The 18,783-nt window shown below is 35.2% G+C and overlaps 1 non-coding gene across 1 annotated transcript; it reads right to left on the reverse strand.

The window, feature by feature from the left end:
- Nucleotides 1-673: 673 nt before the first annotated feature.
- LOC129399489 (small nucleolar RNA SNORA51) lies at nt 674-803 on the reverse strand. The gene has a single exon (XR_008627125.1). It is a non-coding gene; the product is annotated as a small nucleolar RNA SNORA51 (small nucleolar RNA).
- Nucleotides 804-18,783: the final 17,980 nt, after the last annotated feature.

Consider the following 18,783-nt stretch of genomic DNA (forward strand, 5'->3'; position numbering starts at 1 on the left):
ATTTATTATCAAGTATTTAGGTTGATTCCTTATTTTTGTTGTTATTATTAAAAATACTGCTATAACTTAGAGGCCTGGATATTTTTCAAATTGGCATTTTTATATAATTAAGAGAAATGCTTACAACTAGTATAACTGGAATAAATAGTATTGTTGATTTAAAAAAAAATCCTTAACTTTTTCCAGAGAGGTGTAGAATTTACAATTCCCCAAAATATACAAGAGTCTAGCTCTGTTTCATTATTTCCATATTTTAGTAACATTTGTTGTTCTCATTTCTTTATTTTATATAAATAGAAGAATATTCTCAGTGGTGTGAGATGATCTCACTGGTTTAATTTGCATTTACCTAATAATAAGTGACATCGAGTATTTTTCATTTGTCTATAATCCATATGTGTGCCTTTGCTAAAGAGCAACCTGTTCAGATCTTTTGCTCTTATTTGTTTTTATTTTTGTTTTGGGGTGGTGTCCCATATGCTTTGTTTGTGCTGAAACAGTTCAACTATCTCTCCTCTCCTCACTTTGTCCAACCTTTTTAAATTGGGTTGCTTGATTTTTGTTTTGATTTGGAGTTTGGATTCGTCATATAGTTCGGATGTAAATAATGGTATTCCCATTCTTCTTATATTACCTCTCCTGATTAAGACGTCTAGATCTTAAAGTATTTTCCCCCTATATCTCCATTAACAATGTAGATCAGGCAAAGGTCCTGGCTGAGGTGTATAATGGGGTGGAATTACTTCCTTCCTCTTCCTATAGTCGGTGTAAAGAACACAGACTCTGTTTAGCACCAGGAGGCTAAATCTTTTTTTTTTTTTTTTTTTTTTTAATTTATTTATTTTTAATTAGAGAATCACCGTGAGGGTACAGTTACAGATTTATACACTTTTGTGCTTATACTTCCCTCATACAAAGTTTGGAACCCATCCCTTCACCAGTGCCCATTCTCCACCACCCGTAAACCCAGTGTCCCTCCCACCCTCCCCAATCCCATCTCCCCCCCACCCCACCCTGCCACTGTGGCAAGGCATTCCCTTCTGTTTTCTCTCTCTAATTAGCTGTTGTGCTTTGCAATAAAGGTGTTGAGTGGCCGCTGTGCTCAGTCTCTAGCCCTCATTCAGCCCGCAACTCCCTTCCCCCACATGGCCTTCGACTACAATGTAGTTGGTGATCGCTTCTCTGAGTTGACCTTTCCCCGGAACGTGAGGCCAGCCTCGAAGCCATGGAGTCAACCTCCTGGTACTTATTTCTACAGTTCTTGAGTGTTAGTCTCCCACTCTGTTATTCTATATACCATAGATGAGTGCAATCTTTCTATGTCTGTCTCTCTCTTTCTGACTCATTTCACTCAGCATGAAACTTTTCATGCCCATCCACTTGACTACAAAATTCTTGACCTCCTTTTTTCTAACAGCTGCATAGTATTCCATTGTATAGATGTACCAAAGTTTCCTCAACCAGTCATCCGTTCTGGGGCATTCGGGTTTTTTCCAGATTCTGGCTATTGTAAACAGTGCTGCGATGAACATACATGTGCAGATGTTGTTTTGATTGTACTTTTTTGCCCAGGAGGCTAAATCTTGAAGTCTTACAGATCTCTCGTGATTTCACTCCCAGTTGAATCATTGCTACAATGTTATCTTTAACTTTACTTATGCTTGCGTCTGCAAAATTGAGTCTATTTATCATGTTTTTCACAGAGATTTTTCATTTCATTCATTGTGTTTTTTCATAGGCAAAATCTCAGCAACTTTTTATTGCTTCAATTTCTTTGGTGGAAAACTCCATCTGCTAGAGCATTTTCTTAATTTTTTGTTTGGTGTTAGTATGCATTTTATGTATTTGATTTATTATCTTCATAATCGTTACTTAAAATTCAATTTTGGTCAGACTCCCATATGTGACATTCAGATTGATTTCCGAATGATTTCTTTCTCATTCAATCACTATTCAGCTTCCTTTGGCATTTGCTTTCTTTTCCACTAGGTAGTGCTATAACCTTTGGTTTGAATTCTTCTTCCCCCCTCCCCCGCCCGCCCCCACCCCCATCTCCCAATCCCCACTGAAAGACTTCATATTTGTAGGTGGAGAGGGGTCAGCTGAGAATTTCTTTGACTGCTTCACTGGGTGAAAAGGATCAGCTTGAATGGAAAAACCCTTGTTGTTTCCTCTTTCTTTGTGACCAGATTCATTCTCCTTTAAACTCAAATAATCTCTTGTCTAGGGCCAGCCAATACAGTGTTTGCTGCAGCTGTCATTTTACTCTGCTGGGTAGATTTGATTTGATTTGGGAAAAAACCTGACCTGACTGGTCTTTGCCTTCCAAGCTTTGCCCAATCCCCAGACTGCGGGAGGAATTTTGAAGCCTAACATTCTAAAGGTTGAAGATATCAGTGATGGCCTCAGCAGAGGAATATTTTTATGTTAGTCTCATTTTGTGGAAATGATTGGGTCTACCCACCAACAAAAGTTCAAACTCAGTCAGCACCACAGACTTTTAGTTGCCCACCTTCAAAAATACAGGTGCTAGAATTGATCAGATTGTTTCCAGTCATAAACTGGTAAGAGTTGTAAGAGATCTAATGTCGATTCTTGCTTTTTATTTTTAATGGATTTTTTTCCATGGATCTCCATCTGTTCCTACATTTTCTCTGGGTGTGTGCAATTCTAAAATAAATTAATAAATGATAAATAATAATCTTATTTAATAATAAATCATAATCTTAAACATATTGTCTGGTAAATAGAAATAGACACAGGCTAGGTATAGGAATCTCAGTTTACCTATAGACTGTAACTCTAGACTTCTAGCTTCTCCAGCTTTCCTTATTGCATATATATATACACATATATATGTATAGGTCTCTTATTTTCCTTATTGCATATATATGTGTAGGTCAAATATATATATACATACATTGCATAAATATGTATAGACCACTGATAGGTCTCTAATTTTCCACACATTCTCTATTCAAATATGAAACGTTGTAATCTAATTACTGTTTTCATGTAATTTTATGTTCAATGTTCAATTTTTTGCATGTTTCTCCTTATTTCACATTTTCCATTCCTTTAAAATTAAGCAAATTATGCATTTTAATAACTTATTTTTGTAGATGTTATCATATTTTATGGATTGAATACCATATATAATATCTGAGGATACCAATAAATGTTATTAAATTCAATTTCTGAAGTGTGTCTTCCAGTGTCAGGTTCGTTTGTTTATTTTAGTTCTTCACTTTCATTTTTTTCAATATTATTATTCTTTATTTGCTTTCTCATTAATCTGTTGTTATCTGATTTTTATCATCTATAAATTCATCAACATAGCTTTGGTCTTCCAATGGTGCTTTATCCTGTTTCTGATGTAATTATGGATTTATTTTTTCCTAGTAACATTTTTTGTGATCCTGTGTGTTTTGCAAAAAGAACAAAGTATAGCCTTTATGTTTAGTGCATTATCTGGATCTAGATGGCTGTATTTGAATCCAATGGGTAAAATCGATCTTGTCTAATGGTTTACCCAACTGACTGATCATTCTAGCCCAGTAACTCTGGTTGGATCCTTTAGTCATCATTTGAACAGGTTAACTCCCTAGATTCAAATGAAAACAGAGCAATACCTGTTCAGTTCAAAGATCCCCCAACATACCAGATTATGTTTCTTTTTGATATCAGGGCACAAACATTTGCCTTTAGAACAATTGCCTAGGTGATAAATGATACTTTAGTAATTCAATTTTAAATTTAAATTATACTTTTATTAGCTTTCTTTATTGCATATTATTTATATATGTGTATATATACATATATATGTCACTGATAAAAAGTGATGGCCTTTTTGTGCTCTTTTCCTTGTTTATAAATATTCACTTCTTCCTGGTGATATAACAATATTGAAATAGAAGTTTAAGGTTTCCCTAAGGGCAGGGAAAGAGTGACAATTTTTAATTACTCTGCCTCTTATCACAAAAGCATTTTGATTTGCCTGATGGCTTCATTGACTGATGTTAGGATGGTGCCAACTAGAGTGTTTTGCAAGCTTAACGCCACCCACAGAGCTAGACAAAATATTGCTTTTCATGTACTTTACAAAAATAGTAGCTATTAATTGGGCTGCTCAACCATAAGCCTATCAAGCTGAAGAAAATAAGAAATGTGGCATTTACAATTTAGGAAGCCACTTCTCTCAGATTTCAAGTCATTAATTCACAGTTTAAGTCTTGGACTTGGGAATACTGACCAAATTCTATTTAAGCCTCCTGATTTACTGGATGTTTACTTAATGCATGTCAATGAAGTAAAGTTTTTTAACAGGTTTGAGATCACTGACTGAGATTTACTACATCATTAAAACTTAATGTATTTTTGACTCAGTATAGATCATTGTGCGTTAAAATAAGAATTGGTCTGCAACTTTAACAATGACTAGGTGAAGTCATAGGCAGTTTTTTTTTTCCCAACCAGATTTTAGTGGTGCTTATGCCGTATCAGAACCTGTTTCATACACTATGGAATACAAATTGGTATTTTCAAAATTGTGAATATAAATTTTAAAGCAAGGCAAGAGTTTGAGATTGAGATACAAGGAATATAATACTATAGTATAATCTTATCCAAGAGTAAAATGGTGCTAGGTATTATAAAACTTCACTGTCACTGTCATCCCATTGCTCATCGATTTGCTCGAGTGGGCACCAGTAACGTCTCTCATTGTGAGGCTTACTGTTACTGTTTTTGGATTATCCAATACGTCACAGGTAGCTTGCCAGGCTCTGCTGTGCGGGCGCTATACTTGGTAGCTTGCCAGGCTCTCTGAGAGGGGCGGAGAAATCGAACATGGGTTGGCCTCCTGAAAGGTGAACACCTTACTGCTGTGCTACCGCTCCAGCCCATAAAACTTTAATATCTAAAAAGCTTAAGATCAATGTTCTTCAAATATATTTCAAAAACTATAGTGATCTATTTGGAAGGAGTAGTTGAGAAAGATTACTCAAGAATCTTTCTGACCATGTTTAACCAATGCCATTTGTCACAATATAAATGATACGCAGGTATGGAATAAGAATGGATACAAGGAGAGCAGGGGTGCATCTGCTAAGATTGATACAGGATTCAAACGGTGCCCATGGAGATGAAGAGCAAAATGGTTCTATCACAGAGATAAAAATAATATAGTTTTGTAGGTGACTATTATCCTAAAAAAATGAATATATTGTTCAAACTACAGTAATACATTTGATGTTTCTCACTGAAAGTCATTTAGGTCGAAGAGTTGCTGTCAAACTTGTCAATTAACACACCCCTTTAGTACTAAGAACTGATTTTTCTGTGTAATTAAATAGAAGATAAATATGATCATTATTTTAATAATATGTACTAAAATAATTATAGTGTGATAGTCAAAAGGACATGTTTCAAGATCTCTATTTAAATCCTGCCTCTGCTATATCAAGTCATGACCTAGGCTATTTACTTTATCATTCTCGCATCATTTACTCCACTTTCTGTAAGGAAAATATATATGCCAACATCATAATATTCTTTTTATATTCAATGAAATATGATATTTAATACAATTAAGGCAAATTCTAACTGCAATATTATCATTCAAAATATATAATTGGGACAGCCTGGGAGATGGTGCAGTGGATAAGGTACTTGCTTTGCATGCAGCCAATTAAGGTTCACTCTCTGACATCTCATATGATCCTCTCACCCTTCCAGGAGTGATCTCTGAGCACAAAGCCAAGGGTAAGTACCTGAGTACCTTTACTATATATCACTGTATCACTGTCATCCCATTCTTCATTGATTTGCTCGAGTGGGTGCCAGTAATGTCATCATTTGTCCCTGTCACGTGCTAGTGTAGCCCAATGGCATCTGTTCGCTCCAGGAACACAAAGAGTACCTTGTTGTTACTGTTTCTGGCATATCAAATACATGATGGGTAGCTTGCCAGGTTATGCCATGACTATATATAAATATATAGCTATGTACATATTTATTTATGTATTTATTCCAATATTATATTATACATAATATATATGATATATATATTCATTCCAGTGATCAAAATAAATGCTTATGCATATGCATACTTGACTTTCAAATATAATTCCTAATGTATTGATTCCCCAAACTCCTGAATTTCCTACTACTATACAGATCTATAAATGTGAGACCTATAAATGTCTTTTGCTTTGTGAATAAAGTATTTTAGAACACCCTAAGGAGAGGAGATGGTTGCTAAGAGAATTCTCTATATGATTGGAAGTTTGGAATTTTCAGTTTTACCCCCCAAGTCCAGAATGGAGAATGGAGAGAAAAACTGAAGGTTTACTCAGTCTCCAAAGGACAATGGTTTCATCAGACATGCCTACACAACGAAGCCTTTTTATAGATTTTTTTGTCATCCAAATGAATAGGTCAAATTGGATTTGGAGAATGCATGGAGATTTGGAGGAGTGAGGTACACATGGAGAAGGCATGAAATCTGGGTGTCCTTTTCTTAATTGTGCCTCCTTGTTTCTGTTTCTGAGTGATGTCCTTTTATATCAATATACTGGTATAGCATATAAAATGTTTCTGAATTATGTGAGCCACTCTAGCAAATTAACTGAATCTGAAAACAGGGTCTGAAGAGGATAGTTTTGGAAACTGGGCCCCTTACCTGGATCATTCCTGGCAGGTTCATGGGACTATTTCTATGGGGTCCCATGGTCAAACTCAGGTCAGCCAAATGCAAGGCGAGAGCTGCTTTATTATCTGTTCTACTTCTCTGGACTCACATTTTGGATTCTTGATGGTCCTTTCATATTTTTATTGCAAGCTTTAGATTCTCCAGTAGCTTTGTTTACTGAGGGCTCCTTAGTTCTCTGGCTGATGCCTTGGATTTTGCTTCTGGGTGGTGCCTAGGTTTTTTTCCATCTCCAAAGAGTTCATAATTTGCGTATCAAAGGGCTGCTTTGAGATGGACTACTTTGGGGTGGGCAGTTTCTTCATTAATTTGATTATTTATCCCGGAATTCACTAGGGATTTCTTATCTATCTGCTTGTAACATTCCTCTCTACAGATTCAACCTCTTTAAGTCTTTAAAAGGTACATGGGTAAAGGTCCGTCTTCTGTAATTTCTTTATGCTGACAAAAGGATGTATAGAACACCGATGTAAGGGTATCAAATCTCACACTGAGTATATTAATGGGGACCAAGCAATAGTTTATTGGGTTTTAGAGTTGTCAGTTTGAAAGAGAAACCAAATAAATATAGTACACAACAATTAAAAATAATATATATAAATAATATATCTACACACATATATTATACACATATATATATATATTCTCTTGGAGGTGATAACCTTCATCTCATCTAAAAGGGCAGAGTGTTTAAAGAAACAGGAAAATAATGGCCACAGCATAAGCTTTTGTTCCATTCTTTTGCACAGAAATGAGCCTGCTGTGAAAGGAACTGTTAGCTTTTGCTTTTACTAACCACCTATACATACATGGTCCAAATTACAGACATATGATTTGTTCCCTATGTTCCCTATACAGGTCTGGGCCCTGAATAATGGATATGGAATTTTATCCTCTAGGCTGGAGTGATAGAACAGCAGCTAGGGTGTTTGCCTTGCACGAGACTGACCTGGGTTGGATTCCTCCACCACTCTCGGAGAGCCTGGCAAGCTAAGGAGACTATCCCGCCCACATGTCAGAGCCTGGCAAGCTCCCTGTGGTGTATTTGATATACCAAAAACAGTAACAACAAGTCTCACAATGGAGACATTACTGGTGCCTGCTCGAGCAAATTGATGAGCAATGGGATGACAGTGACAGTGACGGGCTTGGCTAATGGCTTGACTGTGGGCTGTGACACCCTCTGAGGCAGAACCTTATGTTTAATCTTTCTCTGATAAGATCTGTGAGATAATCCATAGTGTTTTGTTGTTAGTTGGTTTTGGTTTCGGACAATGCTGAAGGATGAATTCCAGGTCTGAACCATGCAAGGCACACACTTAACTCTTTAGTCGTATCTCTGTGCCATTCCATGTGTTTCACTATGCTAAGATTTGGACTGGTTTTTATTATCTACAATTGCAGATAACAACTAATGTACTGGCCTAAGTTATCTATAGAGGAAAATGTGTAACAGGAGTTGGGAAAAGCAATGTTTTTGGTAATGTTTATTCTTTTTACTTCCTTAATACTTAATCTGTATCAGAAAGTTTGAACACATCACTTCATAGAATGTGGTCTTTATCAGACTACAGTTACATAAAGGGCTCCCTAGGAGGGTATTTGTCCATACCCTGTACAGAATTTGATATAGCTACATAAGAAGCACTTTCTGCTCCACTTACTCTATTTATTGAAAACTCACAAGACCAAACTGTGCCCATTTTAGTAATAATTTTCCTATTGTGTCATTAATAAAGGAAAAAAGTACTTGCTGGTCTTGGAGAAAACTAATTGATAGGGAGGAAAGAAATAAACAAATTAGAGTTGGTAATTCTATTGTGATAAAATGTCTTAATACTAAAATTACATTGTAAAGCTGGGTCATATAATTTCTGAGGGAGGCTTTTTAGTGTACATTGCACATTAAAATGCATTTGTATGTGCATTTTAATGTGATGAATGGTGACACCTTCCCATTGGAAATGCCAAGTAGTAGTTGATAAAGAGTTCAAGAGGGACTGAAACAAAGCAAAAGGAAAAAGTCTGTGTAAATTCTTTTGATTCCCCATAAGAACATGCTGGGAGCATATTCAGAAACTTTTAGGAACCAAAAAAATCAACATCAGTGTCTCCACTATAAACCAGTTTAAGCATTACTATGTTTACAGCCATGAACAGAATTTAGGTACTAGTTGATAGTATGAGAAGGAAGGGAAACTATGTTTTTTAATTTTTTTCCTTTTGATTCTTTTTACATCTAATGATAGTGACATGTTGGGAATGATAGTTATGAAGGTGGTGTGAAGTAAAAAATCATACGTTTGAATGGTTCTAGAAGCATTATGGCCTTTAAGAAGACTGTGATTGATAAAAGTGAGAGAAATACTTTTGGAAACAGGAAAATAGAAGTTCCTTTTATGTAGTGAATAAATGGTTAGCAATACCATTTGCTACATTAAAAGGAGAGTAGAAAATATCCCTAAGTAATTGAGTGATGTAGCTGACAAAATTTCCAGCCTAAGTGTTAGAGGTGCAACTTGTTTTCCTCTTGCTCATAAAACTAAAATGTGAAATAATAGAGAGGGAATAAAGGGAGAAATATTAAACATAAAAGAATTTGACCTAATAGTACTGAAAAATTTCAAGTTCTTCAACAGGGAAATCCTGATAAAGCTAAGAAATAGTTTATAAACAATGATCAAACCCAGCATCCTGTTAGAAAATAATAGACTGAAGATAAAGCCTAAGATTTTACGGTTATAAAATCTTTACTTCAGATCACAGAAAAATATGTCTGCATTAGAATATCATTGTATCAGACAACAGGCTTCCCAGAGGCTATAAGAATTTAGCTCTGCAGATACTCTTCATCAAATTGTAGTTTTCAAGACCTAAGGAGCATGTTTTTCAGCTTGTTCAGCACCAACACCAGGTAGAGAAAAAGTTATCTTAAAGAGATGTGAAATTTATTCCTTTTTTTCCTACTGTGTGGAGAAGATAGCTTATCTCTTTTGTTTCACATTTCGAGAAAAGTTCCACTTCGAAGATGTACTAAGTGTTGTATAACATTGGCTTGTCCTTTCTGCCTTGCCACAGGGAGCTTACGTTTCTTAGATTGCACCTATTCATAGTGCTCCTGAGGCACTCCCATTCCTCTGTGTTTATTTGTAATCTCTTTCTTTGTGCTCTGCTTCCCCGATGGCCAATCACCTTTATCTCCTAATCACTAATCAGACTCTATTAACTTGTAAATATTGCTGTTCTCTTCTCCTTAAGTCATTTGCATAGTTAATTCAGAGCAATGTCCTTTTTGTATAGACACAGGAAGACAGTCAATGCTATGATTTTGTAACTTGAGAGTTAATTGACTCCGAATGATATTCACTTCTAGGCAACTGTACTCTCAACTTAAGCCTCAGTTGTTCTTACTTCTTAACACCCCCAAATTAGGGTCCCCTGAAAAGGGACTGGATGGACCCTTGTAGCAAGATGTGAGCTACCCTGACATCAAAATGGGCCAGGCCAAAGTGCCATAATACTTAACAAAAAGTTAAAAGCATGGTCATGGACAAATTCTGTCATGATCCAAAAAGTAACATCTAGATTAGGATCCTGCTAGGCCTGAGCACTGTAGTCTGAGATCTATAGGGAGATGTCCCCAGGAGAGCCACCCTACAAGTTTAATGTATGTCTTACTGTTTCCATACAAAATAACTAATATTAAGAAGTAGAATTAAGATGTTAATTAAGTTACTGGACTAAGGATAGGAGAAAAACCCCTAGGAGGTATCCCTCCTTTGAGCCTGATCTCCTGGCTGTAGGCAATCAGGAAGGGTTTTGATATGTGATTGTGCTACTCCATGTAGTAGGTGTGTGGTTGCTACCCCAGTGCTGGGAGGTCTGGAGAGATGAGAGAGATCAAGGCTTCAAGTCGGAGTGCAAAGAGATACGAGAGAGGGAGATGGGAGGAGGTGGAGATGAGGGGCTTAGTATGATTGGAACAGGCGCATGAGGAGGATGGAATAAACGGCACTGATCACCAACTAGCCTGGTTCTCGTTTCCTCCTTCATACACACTTGACACAGTCCAACCTGGGTAAGGAAACGGCTGGAGACTACAGAACGCGGCAGCAAGAGAGAGTGGCGGGCTCCCTGGTCCTTTAGTGATTACACACTTAAGGAACTGAATTCAATGATCTTTAATTGTCTGTCCTCAAACCAACCTCCTGCTTTATATCTTTCCCATACATTGTATCGGTTGGTTTGTGTGAACAATAGAAAATGACAAAAGTGATGTTATAGCACAGCGGGTAGGGCATTTTTGCCCTGTATGTGGCCGACTCGGGTTCAATCCCTCCATCCCTCTCAGAGAGCCCGGCAAGCTACTGAGAGTATCCTGCCCGCACGGCAGAGCCGACAAGCTACCTGTGGCATATTCGATATGCCAAAAACAGTAACAAATCTCACAATGGAGACATTACTGGTGCCCACTCCAGCAAATCGATGATGAACAATGAGATGACAGTGCTTCAGTGCAGTGCTACATGATATTGCATCACTACAAAACTTATATTACATGGTTTTGTAGATTCCTCCTTGTTCTTTAGGAAAACTTGTTCTGGAAAAATCCTTGGATTTTATGTGGATACATAGCAGAGTAGATAGTCCTTTGTGTAGAGAGACTAAGACCATTTTCCACTCTCCAGGAGGAAATTGAGACCTATTTCCAATGGTCCCGTTAGCGAGTCATCTAAGAAGCAACAACTTCACATAATGTATATCATAGCTAGAAGCCAGACTACAACTTTATGAGAAACATTAAATTGAGGTCATCCTCATAAGCCACTGATGAATTATTGAATCTCAGATATAATATGAAACAATAGTTATTCGTTGCTTTAAGCTGCCAAATTTGGGGCAATTTGTTAAACAGCAATAATTAACTAATGATCTTTAAAGTCATTGGTCTATGGAGGTCTTCTGAAAGTGAAGGAAGGTAAAAGAGTCAAATTGTCAGAAAGCCAATGTTTGAGATTGCTGGTATTCAAGTCTTAGGAGCAAGGGAAATAAGATGCAGCTATATGACTTTGGCAAATTACTGGCATTTATTTTATCAATCTATCAAATAAAGATAGAACAGCCTACAGTGATGTCGGTGAAGATTAATGAGATAACATTTGTAATGTGTATGCTATATTGTCTGCAATATTTTAAAATCTCAACTGACATTTCTCTTCTTCCTTATAGTCTACCAGCTATCGTTTTCAGGTTTCATTCTAGACAAGATAAGATTTCAGATATTCAGATGAGCATCTTTAGGTGATTTGTGTTTTTGATATTTTCTTTATCCTTTAAGTTATAATTTTCTTTCAGTTCCAAAACCAATTTTCCAAGGTCAGTAAAAAAATCCTAGCAAAATAATTAATATCTGCATTTAGAATTTTATGCAAGAAATATTTCTGAGGAAAGAATATATTAAGAGATTGTCACTAAAAGAATTAAATTAGGTTTTGTTTTTAGCATTCCCATTATTATATTATTTATAGATGGAAGTTGGGACATTATCATCAGTAGTATTTTTTTCCCCCTATGTATAGCATCCTGGGGAGATTTTCAGCAATGGGAAGTTAGAAGGTAATCTACTCAAAGCAGATGGGTAGAAAATGTATTCTCTTTTGAAATTATTTAATGACACGTTTAGAATTACTATAGAGCTAAAATTTGAGATTAGCCATCAGGCATCCAACAATTTTCATCCTAACTGCCAGTCAAATATTTCAAAAAGACAACAGTTTTGCATTTCATAACTTACTGGCAAAATCAGATTCTTGTTGATGGGAACAGAATGCAGAAAAATTATTTATTTTTGTTTGGTTTCCTTAGAATGTCAGAATGAAGATTATATTAAAAATGCTTCTTTTATTGCGATGGAATAAACATTTTGGCCAGATCACAAATTCCATTTTAAATGATGACATATATTTTTAAAATAAGCTATAAATGTTTAAACATCAGTTCATACATAGGAAGGAAATGGAAATTTGTCAAGGTAACATTTTACCTTTTAAAAGGAGAGCATGTTCAGCACGTGAAAATGGTATATTTGAAATGCAAACATTAATTTTGGGTTACCTTTTCTTGTTTATTTATTTATTTTTCTGCCTATTGCCATTCTAATTTATTCTTCTAACTTTCTACTAGTATTTTAAGCATGATAAGATATATTATTTGCCTTTTGCTTCCTAAAATATGAATTTATTTGTTAGACAATATGTTTAATGAAGAAAGAATAAATACAACACTATTTTCAGATTATTGAAACCAAGTTTCCTGAAAATATATTCTAAACTGCAGGCTTTTGTTGCAAAAGAAACTTATTAGCGGTTTCCCACAAAAGTACCTGTAAGCTGAAGGGAAATAGACTGGGCAGAGGAGAATTTAAACTACAGTGCAACATAATAGAAATACTGGAGTTGTGTCCTTAATTTACTTTTTGATGAGTTCTTGGATGCAGGATGCTCAAAAGAAAAGTGTAAGCCTATAAGACAGTAGAGTGACAAAATATATTTGTACTGCTTTGAAAGAGCAAATTGCTAAATATCCAAGTATTTTGCAAAGTGTAGGTTATTAATGTGCTGAGTCTCTGAAATCACTCATCATAGGATTATTTACATCTGTGTTTTGCCTTGGAAACAGTTTATCGACCAGTTTGCAGTTCTGAGTTATCTTTAGGCAAGTTGACTTCTTTTTGTAACTGTTTGTTTTTATACTGTTAACTTTTATGTCTTTGGTATATAAAGTTACTGAGCCATCAACACCATCAAAAAGCCCAAGATGATCTATCATGGTTCTTAATCACTTCTATTCAACCTCTTCCTTCCAAACCTCTTTTTTCCCCATTTTCTTCATTGCTTTGTAATCGCATTTTTTGCAATTGAAGTCCAATTTTTCATCATTCAGAGCATAACTCAAAACAATTCCCTTAGTAGGCTTGGGTGATAGGTGGGAAACTGGAGCCATTGGTGGAGGGAAGTTTATACTGATAGTGGGATTGAAACAACTCTATGACGAACAAATCTCTAAATCACAATGTTATAATAAATTTTATTAGAAATCCAATCACCTACTCTTTTCTATATATATCATAATAAGATCAGCTGAGATTTGTCTTCCCTCTAATTTACTTTGCTTAACATGACCCTTCCAATTTTATTTCAGTTGTAGCAAGCTTCTTCATTTCATCTTATACATACATATTATTCAATTGTGTGTATGTAACACAATTGAATATTGAATTGAATATTACAACTTATATAGATCATACAACTTCTTTATCCTTTGATCTACCATTGGATAAGCTTGATTTCCTTCCTTCCTTCCTTCCTTCCTTCCTTCCTTCCCTCTCTCCCACCCACCCTCCCACCCTCTCTCTCCTCTCTGTCTCTTGTTTCTTCCTTTTTCTTTCTTTCTTCTCTTTCTTTCTTTCTTTCTTTCTTTCTTTCTTTCTTTCTTTCTTTCTTTCTTTCTTTCTTTCTTTCTTTCTTTCTTCTTGTTCTCTTTCTTTCTCTCTTTCTTTCTCTCTTTCTTTCTCTCTTTCTTTCTCTTTCTTTCTTTCTTTCTTTCTTTCTTTCTTTCTTTCTTTCTTTCTTTCTTTCTTTCTTTCTTTCTTTCTTTCTTTCTTTCTTTCTTTCTTTCTTTCTTTCTTTCTTTCTTTCTTTCTTTCTTTCCTTCCTTCCTTCCTTTCCTTCCTTCCTTCCTTCCTTCCTTCCTTCCTTCCTTCCTTCCTTCCTTCCTTCCTTCCTTCCTTCCTTCCTTTCTCTTTCTTTCTTTCTTCCTTTCTTCCTTTCTTTCTTTCTTTCTTTCTTTCTTTCTTTCTTTCTTTCTTTCTTTCTTTCTTTCTTTCTTTCTTTCTTTCTTTCTTCTTCTTCCTTTCTTCCTTCCTTTCTTTCTTTCTTTCTTTTTTCTCTCTCTTTTGTTTCCTTTTCTTTCTTTCTTTCTTTCTTTCTTTCTTTCTTTCTTTTCTTTCTTTCTTTCTTTCTTTCTTTCTTTCTTTCTTTCTTTCTTCCTTCCTTCCTTCCTTTCTTTTTTTCTCTCTATCTTTCTTTCTTTCTCTCTCTTTGTTTCCTTCTCTTTCTTTCTTTCTTTCTTTCTTTCTTTCTTTCTTTCTTTCTTTCTTTCTTTCTTTCTTTCTTTCTTTCTTTCTTTCTTTCTTTCTTTCTCTCTCTCTCTCTCTTTCTTTCTTTGTTTCTCTTTTTCCTTTTTTCTGATATGTTTTTTCTATTTTTGATTTATGCTATTCTCACTGGTGTGAGATGATATCTCAGTATTGTTATTACTTGTATTTCCCTAATAAAAAGTGAAAATGATCACCTTTTCATATTCATACTGATTATCTATATGCTCTCTTCAGGAAAGTGTTTGTTAATCTACTCTTTTCATTTTCTGATTACGATATGTATTTCTTTTATTGTTGTTGAACTTCGTGAGAGCTCTATGTATCCAGGAAATTAGCCCTTTTTCTAATGTACTGTGTTCAAATATTTTCTCCAATTTACTATTATCTTATTTTTGTTGTCTTTGCCAATGGACTTGAATTATTGAAGAAACCTCAAAAAGTTTCATCCTGAGTTCCAGATAATGGAGATTTTAATGTATTATTCAGTGTATTTTATATATTCTTGAGGTCTTTAATTTGCTCCTAATTAACTTTTGTATACAGTATAGAATATGGATTTACCTTCATTGTTTTTGCATGTGGTTATCCAGATTTCCCAACACAATGCTTGAGAAGATTGTTTTTGCTTCATTTCGTGTATTCAGTTTCTGTGACATAGATAACTCTATGTATATCCAAGGGTTTATCTCTGGGTCCTCAATTCTGTTTCATTGGTCTGATGATCCTTAGTCCTGTATTATATTGTTTTGATTATTATAATTTTATCATATGTTTAAAATCAGGGTGTGTGACACTTCCCATATTTTCCCTCAAAATTTCTTTGGCTATTAAATTTTAACTTTGCATACAAATTTTAATAGCATTTTCTATTCCTTAAAAAATATCGATGATATTTTGATGCTATTAAAGTTGTACAATACTTTGACTAGAGTGTAATTTGACAGTGCTAATTCTCCCAATCCATACACATAAAATATTTTTCAATTTTTTGGTGTTCTTTTTAATTTTGATAGTGATTTTGTGTATGTATTTCAAATGAATTATTGTTTTTGATAGGTAAATTTTTAAACACTAAATAGATCTGTCTTCTAAAAAAATTCTTTCACCATCTGTTTTTTCCTTGTTTATAGAAATGCTGCTTATTCCTATATATTGAGTTTGTGGTCTGCCACTTTGTTAAATTGTGTTTTGGACCATTTTATGTGGAATCATTAGGGTTTTCTATGTATATTATCAAGTAATCTGCAAGTAATTGCAGTTTAACTTCTTTTCCAATTTGGATCCTTCACTCTTTTTCTTACCCTATTGCTGTAGGGAAGACATCTAAAACTATACTGAATAAGAGTGAAGGAAGTGGATCTCCTGGGAAGGCTTTCACAGTTGAATGTGATTTTGGCTATGATTTTTGCTTATGCTCATTAAAGTACTTTCCTTCTATATTTTTTGAGATTTTTTTATTACGAATAGATGTTGAATCTTTTAAAAAATTTTCTCTGCACCTATTGATATTTTTACCCCTTGTGATATACATTGCACTGTCTGTAGCACTATTGTCCTGTTGTTCATCGATTTACTCGAGTGGACACCAGTAACATCTCCATTGTGAGACTTGTTACTGTTTTTGGCATATTGGGTACACCACAGGTAGCTTGCCAGGCTCTGCCGTGGGGGTGGTATACTCACAGTAAACAACAAAAATGTGCAAGTGCATATACATTTTCAAATTTGTGTTTGATGTGAATAAAGAAACTCCCATTTCAGAATTGGAATTGCTGGATGAAACACTTTACACCTATTAGAATGACTTATCCAAAAAAGACAAGAGTTTGGTGCAATGATGTTAGAAAAGGAAATCCTTGTGCACTGTTGGGGGAATGTAAATATGTGCTACCAATGTGGAAACCAGTATGGAGTTTCCTAAAACATTAAGAAAAGAACAAAAATCAAAAATATGGCAGAGAGCTCCTGGGGGTGGTGCTCCTGCCTTGCATGTGTGAGGTCCTAAGTCCTGCCCTAAGCAGAGCTGGGGTGGACAGTGCTGTGGTCCCCAGCACCTCTGAGCTGGAGCATCAGAGATCTGATCAGTGGCCAGGGTCACTAAGAGTGACCCCAGGCATTGAAAAACCACTCGCAAACTCCCGTAAAACAAATTTAATATCGATATACAATATTGCAAAAATTTATTTGCATATATTGAAATATAGCAAGTTTATTTGTTGAAGTAGCAAGCACTAACGTGAGAAATAACGTGTTGTGAGTCATTACAGCAACTACCAAAATAGTGTCCCAGTCATGAAAGGAGTATTTGGGTAGTGTTACACAATATACATTATAGTTTACACCACCTAGTAGCTGTATTCATTTGCTTCATATATTTAGTTCACCTCATCTAAGAAATTGTCCTCAAGATTTTGAGGTGACATTTTTCCTTGATTCACTGATAAGATAAAGATTAGTAGACCTTGAAGCCACAGAGTTTACTTATCATCTTTCTTTAGCATAATAACTTCTCTCTTTTACAAAACCTTGCACATTTCTGTATTTGCTAGTAATTCTGATAGTCTGAGTGGGGAAACTGATGGAATGAGCCTTATTATGATTACTGGAATTTTTTCTCACTTGGCTGCATTACCATTAAAATTTGATAATGGAGGGGCTGAAACAATAGTACAGCAGGTAGGGCATTTGCCAACCCGGGTTCGATTCCCAGCATCCCATATGGTCCTCTGAGCACTGCCAGGGGTGATTACTGAGTGCAGATCCAGGAGTAACCCCTGTACATTGCCAGGTGTGACCCAAAAAGAAAAAAAATTGATAATGGAGTAACAAATGAATTATAAATAAATATTCTGGGTACTAAATTTATTTATTCTTGACTTCACACATGATACCACCTATTAATTATCAGGGTGCAATAACCCTAGGAGGATCTTGACTCAGTCTTTTGTTTCAAACTCTTAGCCAAAGTGACAAAAGAGAGTAGGTAGAAGCCTGAAAATAAAGTTGAGTGGGATTCGAATCAGCTACAGGCAAAAGTATAATAACTTAACTCTAACAGAAGTTTTAGATATTTAGAATATAAGGGAAGTAAAAATGAAAATTTAAAATTCCTATAAATGAGATGTGACTCAATGGTAGAACTCCTACCACTGAAACTGAATTCCATCACTGGAATTGAAAAAAAAAAATCCTATATGGATTTTGTGGATGATAGTAATTAAATATACTCCTATTCCTACCTCTACAGTTCCTGAATTCATCGACTTAATTTATTGTTGCTTCCAAGCTGTTATCATAGCTATGTTGGGGAAGTGACTTTGGGAGAAGAAGAGCATAATATGTCACATTACACAGGTTTCGGTGTTGGAAAGTTAGATATTCTGAATATCTTTGGAGAGTGTACTAGATGAGACTCTGTGACCAAGAAGGAACAAGAAGGAAAATCTTTACCCAGAATATTTGTTGGTTCTCATCAAGATGAATAGCTGTCTCTTAAGGTATCAGGGATCCAATGTAATAAATTCTCCACCTCAAAAAATCTTTCGGCAGACTATATCATGTTAACCTATAGGGTTGTTTTGTGTTGTGGGAAGTTTAACATTTAGTAGAAGCAGTAATTATATCATTCTTGGTGAGTGGGAGAAAAATGATATTTTAACCATGTGTGTCTTCTCAGAGTACCAGTAGGTGTGGAATTGAAACATAAAAATAATAGCCAAAATAAAGCAAATATAAGGTAACATGAAAATGAGATTTTTCACACCAAGAAACTGAGAACACAAAATAAAAGAAATGAGAATTGTTTTACTTACAAGAGAGCTACCCACTCATAAGAAAATAGATTTTTAATTTATCTCACTGAGTTCAACATATATTCAAGTTTCTAACTAGAAAATCATCATTGGAAACAGCCACT

This window comes from Sorex araneus, chromosome 11 (assembly GCF_027595985.1).
Source record: "Sorex araneus isolate mSorAra2 chromosome 11, mSorAra2.pri, whole genome shotgun sequence".
NCBI lineage: Eukaryota > Metazoa > Chordata > Mammalia > Eulipotyphla > Soricidae > Sorex > Sorex araneus.